Source organism: Peromyscus maniculatus, chromosome 1 (assembly GCF_049852395.1).
Source record: "Peromyscus maniculatus bairdii isolate BWxNUB_F1_BW_parent chromosome 1, HU_Pman_BW_mat_3.1, whole genome shotgun sequence".
Classification (NCBI taxonomy): Eukaryota; Metazoa; Chordata; class Mammalia; order Rodentia; family Cricetidae; genus Peromyscus; species Peromyscus maniculatus.
Genome location: NC_134852.1, coordinates 55,626,154 through 55,639,131, shown reverse-complemented (window position 1 = coordinate 55,639,131; position 12,978 = coordinate 55,626,154). Strand labels below are relative to the sequence as shown.

Below are 12,978 nucleotides of genomic sequence, written 5' to 3'. Positions count from 1 at the left end.
TGGATTCTTCTGGTAAATCAGAAATTCAAGTGAAACATGACACTTGAAAGTAGGTTTCAAGGGTCATCAAGGCTTTTCTGGTCTTTGATCACTCTGGTTTACTCTCTGAGATAAGCCAGTTGTCATCAGACACATCAATGATCCCTATGAAGAAGCGATGCTGTGACCATGTGTCCCACCATCTATATCCTGCAAATGATCATCTTGATATGATATGTAAGACCAATCCAGCCCTTTAGATGACTGAAACCTTGCCAAACATCTTAACTGCAAAGACAAAAGGAATTGAAAGCTAGTACTAAAGCCATTCCAAGGTCTTACACCAAAATTTCTGTATGATATTGTGTGACTTTATCTTGGGAGATGTGAACAAATGCCTATCCATCCAAGATACAGCACCAGTCATAGACCAGAGAAATAATTTGACAGAACTTCAACTTAGTAAGCAGTCTCACAAGTATGCAGTGAACCATTTATGTGGGTAAGGGATTGCTTATAGGTGGCTTTCTGCATGACCCCAAAGCAGCTGTGTCCCTAGAAAGTCCACTCAGCATTGGTGGCCACTCAGAAAACTACATCTCTGGATCTTACTCCTTTACAACCATAGACAGGGGCTTTGAGAATCTTGTAATTTTATGTACTTTCTGAGACTTTAAGTATTAATGGCATCTGGAGTCTTATGAGCCTCTTACACTTTCCATGATGGAATGTGTCAAATGGGAAGAAACAACTACACAATGTATTCTACAAGTATTCTCATTGCTGTTTATAAAAGCAGTGTGCAGAGAAGATGATCAATACAAGTCTTGAAAGGGGAACTATTTAACAAGTTCCAGAAACCACAAAAGAACTACATTAAATTAGTAGATTGCAATGGTTTGAATAGCAATGACCCTTTAGGCTGATATATTTGAATATTTAGTCACCAAAAAGTGGCATTATTTTAAAGGATTAGAAGGATTAGGAGATGTGGCCCTGTAGGAGGAAGCATGTTCCTGGAGATGGGCTTTGAGGTTTCAAAAACCCATGCCAGCCCAGGCTCTCTCTCTCTCAATCTCTCTCTCTCTCTCTCTCTCTCTCTCTCTCTCTCTCTCTCTCTCTCTCTCTCTCTCTCTCTCTCTCTCTCTCTCTCTCTCTCTCTCTCTCCCACCTAAGGATCAGTATGTATCTTTCAGCTACTGCTCCAGCACCTAGCTGCCTGCCACCATGCTCTCTGGCCTGATAATAATGGACTCATCCTCTGAAATTGTAAGCCCCCAATTAAATGCTTTCCATGATAAGAGTTTCCTTGGTCATAGAGTCTCATCATAGCAATAGAACAGTGACTTAGACAATAATAAAGATTAATTATACATGAAGACAGTTATATTGCCGGATTGTCCTCAGTTAAGTATATATAGTTTACAGCAGATTTTAAAAATCTTAGAAACAGCTGCAGAGTTATTTCTCCATATTAGCAACGTGTCAATTTCTGAAAGAGCTGGATACTTTTGGGAGATTTAGAGTCAGCCCTCCATGACTGATAATGCTCATTTACTCAAGGCAGGATTGCATAATTACAGTTTTAGAGAGTTATTTTGTGCAAACGGAAACAGGCTGGACAGTTTTCCCAGGATGCAATTTGAGAGTAGATTCTATCAAGGCTCAGTGGATCAGGTTAGAGAGCACCTGGCATGGTGCTGTTGTTCTTGAAGGAAGGAGAGAAGGGAGAATGATGTTTGATGTCTGAGCTTTGTGGGGCCTCCATTGTTTAGAGTTCCACTGTAATGACTATAATGGTTATATCAAGAACTGCCAATGGGGGTAGCATAGAATGTTAAAAGTCCATCCTTTATTTGTCCTTTCAAAGTGACCATGAGGTTTATTGCTAAAGGAGCACATACGCAAAGCTGGGATGAAGCAGGTTATCATGGACATGAAACCAGGGCCAGAGTGGCTGCTTAAAGTAATGATATAATGACCTGGCACTACCATAGAGATGTTGGGCCTTTATCTCTAGGCTAGCCTCAGATTTTCTAGGAACCTAAAGATGATTTGAACTCCTGACACTCCTGACTTTACCTCTGAATTTTTGCTAAGATTAGGTGTTGTGATTTTAGGATATTATATTATATATTGTCTATCTAAAATGGTCCCTTTTTATTAAAATAAAAATATGAGTACACAGCTCAGAGAAATTCTTATACATTAAAATTAAGGGTTAAAAATGAGAATTATTTCTTTACAGAATATGAATGCTTCATCAAATAATAAATAAGTCATTTTATGGGTATTTTCCTCAGTTGATTTCGTTTTTCCTTTCTCCATACATGAGGGAAACTTACTCTGGAACACTTTAAATCTATCAGAAGTCTCCACAGAGTCTCTTAGACAAGTTCAGTGCAGTATAATGCTATGAAGAAAGAGGAAATGTCAAAAGTTTAATACATTGATACATAATGTATTAAACTTTTGACATTTAACAAATTTCATACAATTTAGGAATAATTGTGCTTGAAATGTGTATCTATGCATAAATGCATTGCAGAGTTGAGAATAAAATTCTTGTTTACTGAAGCTACACAACATGCAACCTGAACATAGCAGAGTTGGAAAGGATATGAAAAGTCATTGTTGCTGTTGTTGTTGTTGTGTGTGTATGCATGTGTGTTCCTGAGTATATGGATTTATGTATTTACACCATGTACACATAGAAGCTTGAGCATGTAAAAAGAGGGTATCAGATCACCTGGAACTGGAGTTGTAGGCAGTTATGGGTGGCAATGTGGGTGCTGTCTCTACAAGAGCAGCAAGAGCAGCCAGAGTTCTTAAACACTGAGTCATTCCTCCATTCCATAGGCCAATATTAATGCAGGATTAGAATAATTATCCAAGGCAGGTTTTACTCTGGTAAAATTTACATTTACAAAATCACTTAGGGACAGGTCTATGGCTTTTGTCACATGTAGATAGATAAATCCTCCCACACAAAAGATGTAAAATTACCCCTGCCCACCATAAGGAGTTAACTTTTAGTCATTTTAAACCAACCTAATCCCTCTTTTTTTCCTAAAAGTCATTGGTCTGGGTTTTTTTTTTTTAAATTTCAGTGCCTCAGCATTTTCTAGAATGTGCTGCATATGATATCACACTGTGTAGCTCTTGGATCTTCTTTCTTTCACTACAACAATAAGTAACTCTTTAGGTGTGCTTTGTATATTACTGTGTGTAGCCCATTTCACTGTGTAGTAGTTCTGTTTAAAGGCAATATCTCAATATATGTACTTGATTACCAGAATTATGAAAAACATTGATACATAATGTATTAAACTTTTGACATTTAACAAATTTCATACAATTTAAGAATAATTATGCTTGAAACATGTATCTATGCATGAATGCATTGCACAGTTGAGAATAAGAATCTGAATGGAACTTTAAATATTTTCCTGCTTCCTTCTGTCTCATGGCATATGGAAGCAATACCCATTTGCATTCTGTCTTTACAAAGAAGATTTATATTAAGAATTTGCATAATAAAATTATCCTTATTATATAAATTATTATAATAATAATTATTATTATTATTATTATTATTGGAAGTCCAGCATCTTCTTTTCAAAGGATTTACTTTTAAATTATCCGTGTTGTTATATATGTATGTACATATGCATATATGTGTCTGGCATAAGTATTCAACATCACTCTTTTCATTGCAACAATCCTTAGTATTGCATTTGCCCATCAGCTTCCTCTAAAACACACAGCTAGTTCATTTTGACAGTTTCACACAACAATGATGTTGAGAATATTGCATGCATGCATAGACATGTGCACTGCATTTCACTTGCTTAAATATGCTTCAAAGTGCATTGTCTCTGCCATACAATAGAATATGACTTTCATTGACCTGACTAATTGTTTCTCAAAGTATTCCGATGATTTTGTATACCCTCATGAATCTTGGAATTATCATAGTTGCATGCCCTTGACAAAGCCAGATGTGATGACAGTTTTTATCTTTATCCATTGTAATAATTGTGTAGAAATACATTGTCATGGCTTGAATTTACATTAAGTTGATGACTGACAGTTTTAACATCTTTTCAACATGCTTTTCTTTTTTGCTATCCATGAAACTTCTTTTGCTAAGTATGTATATAAACCACTGAGTTTAGCATTTCTTAACTGGATTGTTATTTTAATAATGATATATTACAGTTTTATGTTTCCATGTTGACTTATTTCCGCTATACCCAACCAGGCTCATTTAACCATTCTTATAATATAAAAATACTGCTGTGAATTCTTGAAAACAAATATTTACACAAATATTTGTGTAAATACACTGTATTTACACAAATGCTTATTAATTCTATGAGTTTTAGCTTTAGTTTCTGCTATTGTATTAAAACATGTTTTTTAGTTTGCAATATCTCTGATCAGGAACAACTATTTCACTTTATGTAAGTCTGAAAACTTCTAATAAAGTACCTGTGAATGTAGCCTCTTACTTTTGCACTGTTTTGTTTTATGGTTTTCATTATTCATTTGGCTCTTGGGAGTGAATTATCTTTTTTAAAATAATTAAAAGTGTAAAAATATATTACATAGATGCTGCTCAAATTATAGTGGAGTTATGTGCTAATTATATATTGTAAAATGAAAAGCATCCCAAATTGAAAATGCTTTTCTTTCCTATCAAGTTAGAGCTGAGCCTAACCTTACTCATATTTGCTAACAGAATTTACAGCATCCAACAATGGGGCCAAGTGGAACACAGAAAAATAGTTCATAGATATACAGACACTGTCATCTGGGGACATGCTGGGGTCCAGAACACAGAACAAAATATCCAGACTGCCCTGGAAAGACATTCTACTGTGGGATACAGGCTAACTGTTCCTGTGAATACCTGTCATGCCTTGAGCTTGGAGCCACTGCCCTGCCCAGAATCCAGAAGCAATCCCCACTTCCTTCTCCAAACCCAACTGCTCCTCATTGTCCACCAAGAATCCCAGAGCGACACTCACTGCTCCACACTCACATCCAAGTATCCTTTACAGCCTCAACCCCAGACTCTGAATATACACCTCACTGTTTCCTCACATGTATTTCTTATTTCCATAGCACTTGGAAAGAAAATAATCAAAATTTAGTGTTGCTGGAGAGCTTCTCTCCAGGCTCCACCAAGCCCCGCAGTCCCACAATCCACCTATAAAATAATCACTCAGATGCATATATTATTTATAAACTGTATGGCCACGGCAGGCTTCTTGCTAACTGTTCTTTTATCTTAAATTAACCCATTTCTATAAATCTATACCTTGCCACGTAGCTGGTGGCTTACCGGCATCTTTACATGCTGCTTCTCCTGACGGTGGCTGCAGTGTCTCTCCCCCTTCTTCCTGTTTCCCCAATTCTCCTCTCTCTTTGTCCCGCCTATACTTCCTGCCTGGTCACTGGCCATCAGTGTTTTATTTATATAGAGTGATATCCACAGCAATTTAGTATGAAGGCTAATTTTACTGAATGCAACTTGCTTTTAGACTATAACACCAAAAAATATCGGACAGTATTATAATCAGGTACCTTTGCACACATGTTAAACTTGGTCATTCTTGAAGTAATACACTTATTTGTGTGCATCTAATTATCTTGTATCATTAGTCCTTTTCCTGGAATCTCTTTTATACTGTGCATTCTAAAACTCCATGATCTTTGCTAATATTTAGTTACTCAATCAATTAATTAATTTACCCTTTGAAACAGCATCTCATACAGCTCAAGCCCAGGATGGCCTCAAAATCCCATGACTGAAAACAGGCTAGAACTCCCAATCTTCCTGCCTCTATACAAGTCTGGACACCTTGAACTTTCACCCTGATTTATTTGGTCTTTTTAGAAAAGTTCCTTTTTTTATTTGTAAAATATATCTCCTCTTGATATGATATTTTTAATTGACATTAATTTCTGTTATATATCTCATTATTTCAATACTTTCTGGTTAACTATTTTATGGTAAAATAGATATAATATACACTTTCATTTTCTGTTCTTTCTCTCTTTTTGAGCACTTCCTTATGAACACTGAATCTTAATTAATCCCATCTGCACTTGTCCCCATATCCTCCTTTGGGCCTCTCTTCTCCCTTACAAATTCATGACTCCTTTTTCACACACACACACACACACACACACACACACACACACGCACGCACACACACACAATTACACATACAGTCATGCACACATCTACATGTATGTATGTATATACAATCTCCTGAGTTCATTTAGTGTTGTGTTTGTGCATATGAGATTAAAGCAGACCACATGGGATTGGATAATTTAGTAAGGAGACAGTCCCTGAAGAAAACTGATTCTCCCACTCTCAGTAGCATTTAACTTCCTATATCTCTTTCATCATTCACTGTTGTATCTGTCTAAGTTAGTCTTTATGCAGTGATCTCTATACTGGATGTGTTAACTATGTTAGTGTAGAGTTGAAACAGCTATGAAAAGAATCCCTGTGAGACAGAAAGTAATTAAATACAAAGAGAAAAGCACAAATTAAACAGGAAGAAAGAACAACTAATCCAAGTGCTGTGGAAGAATATCAGGTTACTGTGTGGAGTATTTTGGGCTCTGCATCCACTGGTTTTGAATCCTCAGATTCAACTACCTGGATTCAACATATTTGAAATGCTAATTTGCACTGAATGAGAGCAAGGAGTTTTGTTCACCATTCTTAACTGCAGAGCAAAGCATCTGTGTTGTGAAAGGGTGATCTACATGTGAATGACACACACAAGGGGGCATGTACAGGGAAGTGCAGTGTCATCATGTACGGACAATTGAGTGTGTACAGGGTTTGCTGTTCTGGAGACAAACACCCCCAGATTCAGAGTGGCAAGTCAAGAGCACTTATGTTGCATGTATTGTTTGAAACTTTCCATCTTTGCTTTGGTCATATTTAACATTTGGAAGTTTTGTCTAGGGACACATTAAACAGGTTCTCCTCTCTTTTCTCACAGAGCTGTTGCAGCTCCATGCCCATCATGGGACTGGATATCGCTCTAGAGTTTTCTTCTGATGTTTGTGTACTGCATTTACTGGTAGCTTTTCAGTATTTTCTTTTTTCCCCCACTTCTTTAGTTCTGCAGTTTCTATTACTTTCTTATCCCTTCAATCAATTTAATAATTTTGAAAATCCACTGCTCTATAATTTTCTACCTCTCTTCAAACTCATCCTTCTTTTTCAGAAAAAACACTTTTCACTTGATATTTTCAAAAACTAACCATAATTATTTTAAAAGTGTATCTAACAGTTACAGCATCTGAAGTAGCTCCCAATGTCTCTGTTTATTGTTTAATGTCAGACCATGACCCAGTTTTTGACACAAACTGTGTAAGAGTGGCCTGAAACACTGGTTAACACTCTACACACTGAAAAATCTGTGTTAGGTTTTAGTGCCTATATTAATTACTTTTCTTTCTTGTAATAAAATGCCATGAAAAAAAAAGCAGCTTAGGGAAGAAACAGTCTATTCTGGTTTACAATTTCAAAGAGGACACTGTCCACCAAGTAGGGAAGGCCTGGCAGCTGGAGTTCTGAGCATGCCTAGCAATCAGAAAACACACTGATCACATTTCATCCATACATAGGAACCAAGAGACAGAATAAGAAGTGTCAGGTTATAAAACCACAAAGAACAACCCAGTAATGTCCTTCATCAGGACTCTATTTTCCAGTGGTTACAGAATCTTTCCAAACAGCACCACCAGCTAGGGACCAAAGTGTTCAAACAAACCAGCCTGAAGGGGGAATTCCCATTTACACCACGAGAGTGTGTCCTTCTTGGGTGACCAAGAGAACTTAGAGCTAGAAATGAATCAAGACATTCCAATTTGTAATTCTTGAATTCATTCCAATCTCATAATTCAATTCTAAAATTGATTTCAGAATCTTCATATGGCAGAATGATTTGTAATGTTAGTCATGTTCATAGCATTTTCTATTGACTTCTCATGATGGCTCAGTAATTACATCTCCATTAGATGATTATTCCTTTAGAGCTCAAATAATTCCTTTAGAGCTCTCTGAAAATAGTACTACCAATGGAAAAGAAAATAATTAACATTTTTCATTACCTCTTTACCTTTTTGTCTTGTCATAATTATTCATTTTTATAGGCCAAACAATACCAAGAGGCCAGTCATGAATATTTGTAGTTCCAAGGGGGAAATTATCTATGTATATATGTGTATATGTGTGTGTGTACGTACATTTTGTCTGTCTGTCTTCAATTTATCTATCTGTTTATCTATCATCTATCTATCTATCTATCTGTCTATCTATCTACACATTTATATATCTACATATCTATCACTATCTACACATCTATATATCCACATATCTATCTACTTCTAAGTATTTAAAACTTAATAATGAAGCTATGCCCTTATTCTGCTGAGTTTCTATTCACAGTCTTCGAGTTATTTTCTGGAAATCAGTTCATGTTCAAAGGTTTTCTGAGGTAAAACTTATAGCCTGCTAGTTCCCATGCAATTAAGATTTGCTAAGGAATGAATGGTAGAACCTTCCATAAAATGCTAAAATATGAGTGATGAGACTTACTGAAGATAATGTGACTTGGCAATCAGGTTTTCACTATTTTTCATAAAGTTTTAAACTCATCATTTTCTGGAAAATCTAATTACTTCTGAAAAGTATGGAAGATGGCAGTGCATGGCTGATCAAACAGGATTCATCTCAATAGGGCAGTTCTCAGAAGGAGTATATACTTATATGGACTTTCATTTAGTCAAGTGGCTGTAGGTATTCAGCTAGATAGTTTTACAATGCTGTAGATAAAAGATGAAATACATTCAGGGTAAGATATATTAATCATTGTCTTATTATATATTTTTACAATTTTTTAAATATTCCCTCTACAATTGCTTTCTCAAACTGCTCACAGTTACAGAGGATTAGACTGAAAGTAGAATTGTGGCATATATTATATATACTAACTGCCTTGAAATGAATTTTGTGCCAACCATTGTCTCTAAATTTACAATAAACCTTGTGGTTTCATGACAGAAAGGATTTGGAAGAGTCTGGAGAATTATATTGACATTGGGTATGATGACCTCATACCTTGGTCTTCATATTCAAGTTAGCTTTGCTGTCTGTATTTCTGAAATAGACAATAGGACTGCAATAGGCCTCATATGGAGTCATTCTACACCCATGTTTGAAAGACCAAGGATACTGAATATTCATTTATTTTACCATTCATTCAAAGCTTAGGGTCTCAGCTTTGAAATCAGACAATATGTAACTCATAGCTTCACCTAGGCATGAAAAGCTCACCCTTGTGAGTCTCTGTGTTTAGTTTTTGAAATCAGCGAATAAACCCTTGAACATGGTGTCTTCAAAGGACATCAAGTCCAAACTCCTCATTCTAGGAACAAATAAAATCAATACTAGAATTATTTGGATATTTATTGGGGCCATTTAATTAATTAATAGTGAACTAACAAGTTCAATATACTTACTACCAACATAATTATTAAATACAGTCTTATTATGTATCTCTCTCATGTCAGATTCCATCTCCTCCTAAACTGTTTTGTCACAAAGAAGTGACCTGCTGCCAGTAAACAGCACCAGTTTTTGTCAAATTTGAAGAGCAGAATTTTAATACTAAGCACTAACAGGGTACTAGGAATTCATGAGTGCTGTCTTTGTCCAAATTTTTTTCACAGTGAAGAATTGTCATGGTTTGACAGCTGAGGAAATGCTTTTCCTTTAAGTTAAGTTTTGGTACCATGTACACTTTCATGCTGGTAATTCCACAAACTATGCAGAAAATGAGCTATTGCCTTTACTCATAAAACAGTGCTGTAGAGCAAAGGTATTCTGATGCTCATTGACCTTGATATGGATGTCTTCATAAAGTTGCTATAAGTTTGATAAGGAGTGGTTGATTCTTTTCTAATTTCCTTATTTCTTGTATTCTATTCTTGCATGAACCATATATTAACAAAAATCTAAACCCACACAAATATATAAATTAGGTATACAATAGTGACTCATACCTTTAATCTCAGTGCTAGGGGAATAAAGACAGGCAGATCTCTGTGAATTTGAGGCCAGCTCGGACTATAGAGAGAGTTCCAGGACAGGTAGGACTACACAGAGAACACCTGTCTTGAATAACATACAAACAAACAAACAAACAAACCACAAACAAAGCAAAACAACAGAAAAGATATAGCAAGAGCATAAAATAAAATGGCAATCTTGCCATTTTCATCATTTTTATACAGAAAACCCACCATACAGTACAAGAAATGCCCTAGCTATATTTTAAGTGCAATCAAGAGCTGTAAACACAGAAGTAAACACGTTACACCATCTCCAGAGGAGCCACTTGGTTCCTTCTCTCATCATAGGGGCCAATGTGACTCAGAGCCAATTCATGACTGATTGGCAGGCATGAAGTTCACCTCCCATAAGGAGAGCCTGGAGGTCAGCTGTAGGTGGTGGGAAGTAAGCCTGTTATCCACAGTGGAGGATTCTGGATTTTGTAGTCTGATGTGGTGGCCATGATTATCTGCATTCCAGGCTTTATTCATCCACCATCTGAGTCCAGTGAACTGGGACACTCCAGAAATTTTCACAGTGGGAAGGACATCATGGGAGCACACAAGCTGTGCTACTTATAGGAAGGTGTAGTCTCCCAGCCCACCATCACTTGTCCTTCAGAGGTGGACTTTGAGTCTCATGTTTCCAGTGCCTTCAGCCAAAGGCCTACCCACAGCCTACAGGATAAGAGAGTGCCACTGTATTTTACTTCAACACTGTGGGAAATGACTATTTGATGTAAATAAAGTAACAGAACATATAGATGCTGTTGCTGCACATGGCTGGATCCAGAGAAGGCGCTTCTCTAAATGTACATATGAATTTATAATGGGATAATTTCAAACAAAAGCCAAGTTGAAAACAAAACAAAGTAAACAGGTTATAACCATTGCTTTCAACTGAGGAGCTTTGTGCTGAACAGCCTGAGAACAGAAAGGAAGAAATGGTACTTGACCTGATCCTTGAAGAATGTGCACATAAATGTAAGGCCAAAATGTAGGATATGAGATTATTTTATTCTGAACTATTTAGATAAATTGCCACTTCCCACAGAAAATGCTCCCTGTGTACCTACCTAACCATATAAAGGTGAAAAAAAATGCTAACATTTACAGCAAATTCCTTCACTTGAACACTGGGTACATGTGGTTTTATTCTATTTTAATTATCATTCTTTAATCTTTCTGAAGGACATTTGCAGTAGCATGCAAGGTTATTCATGTATATCTCTTGTTAAAGAGAATTTGAGCCCTGCTTTCATAAAGCTTGAATTCCACAATATGGATCTCCTGTAGAAAAAAAAATATGTAGAGTTATCTAAATGAGGCATCTAACCCATGATTTTTTTATTAGTTGCAGAGCTGTTTAACATTCCTCTCCACTAGTAAAAATAAACCGCACAAATTTCATGATCACCACTAATTGTTCTTCTATAGGACTCAAGTTCAGGGCCCAGTACCCATGTAAGGCAGCTCATGAGCACCAGTTCCAGGGAATCCAATGCCCTCTTCTGTCATCCATGGGCACCTGCATACACATTGCATACACATACACACAAATAAAAATAGATTATTTTAAAAGAGGATTCTTAACCACAATAACAAAACCCTGGCAGTTGGCTTCACATGGTCTGTGTATCATTTTCTGTAGAATGGAATTGTTAGTATAAGAGGTGTGGAAAGGGGAGATCCATGGAAGTTACATTTGTCCTGAAATGGTGATTAGACTTCATGTATAATAAATGAATATAAAAGTTTTGCATTTTATCACATATGATATGCGATGGAAATATCTGATACACAATAGGGATTCAGTTTAAGAAACAAGATGTAAATGGAACTAAGATTAATGCAGTGCACAATTCTGACAGTGGGGGGTCTTCCTTCATGGATATGAACAGGTGAGCTGCATCCCCATTATTGAAACAATGCTGTATATGGTAACTAGCTTCTAAAGGACCAGAAGAAATGTTGGGAAACCTGGATATAGATGATGTTAGAAACCTGGTGTGGATTTGACATGCCTCTTTTTAGTATAATCTTCAACACAACATTTATCCTCATGTTCATATCTATTTCAACAACACATTAATTCTGAGTAATGTTGCTCCATGAATATATTAGATTCCAGAATGAGAAAACAGTAGATCACGCAAGCAGTTTTCCAATTTTAACACCAGGTCAGTTTTTAGAGATTGTTATTCAGTGATGCTTAACAAGCACTCCCACTGAGCTGAGCAAGCCAATTAGTTTCTGAACCTTTTCAGTATTTTACTGACGTTCTATACCAGAATGAAAAGATTGATTTATTACCAATTTTTCAATAAACAACTCACAAACAATAAAATGAGAATATAATTGAAGAAATTTAACTAAGATTAAGAAGCTGCCAGGTGGGCTGGAGAGAAGGCTCAGAGTTTAAGAGCACTGGCTGCTCTTCCAGAGGTCCTAAGTTGAATCTCCAGCAACCACATGATGGTTCACAACCATCTACAATGATATCTTGTGTTCTCTTTTGGTGTGCAAGCATACATGCAGGCAAAATACTGTATACATAATAAATAAAAAATCTTTTAAAAACTCACTAGAAGCACACTCTATTATAGACACTAACTTGAGGCTTGCACATATCCCATTGACTATGATATTGTTATCTACTCAAAAGGATGGTCTGGTAGGGATAAGAAGATATGTCATTTAAAGACAAAAATGGTAACAATGTATGATGCTGTGTGCTTAGAAATGTTGAAGTGTGGTTTAATCTCTAGAGCAGGAAAGGGTCTATAATATAGAGGGAAGACTATGAGCTGGGTATAAGAAAGGGTTTAATTTCAATGAGTTTACAGA

General features: G+C 36.3%; 1 protein-coding gene and 1 long non-coding RNA gene across 2 annotated transcripts in view; one reads left to right on the top strand and one right to left on the bottom strand.

Annotated features, from left to right (window-relative positions):
• Nucleotides 1-12,978, bottom strand: part of LOC102914896 (general transcription factor IIH subunit 1-like) — a 72,908-nt gene that overhangs the window by 22,156 nt on the left and 37,774 nt on the right. The gene's annotated exons all lie outside the window — the stretch shown is intronic.
• Nucleotides 1-12,978, top strand: part of LOC143266916 (uncharacterized) — a 68,327-nt gene that overhangs the window by 51,658 nt on the left and 3,691 nt on the right. The gene's annotated exons all lie outside the window — the stretch shown is intronic.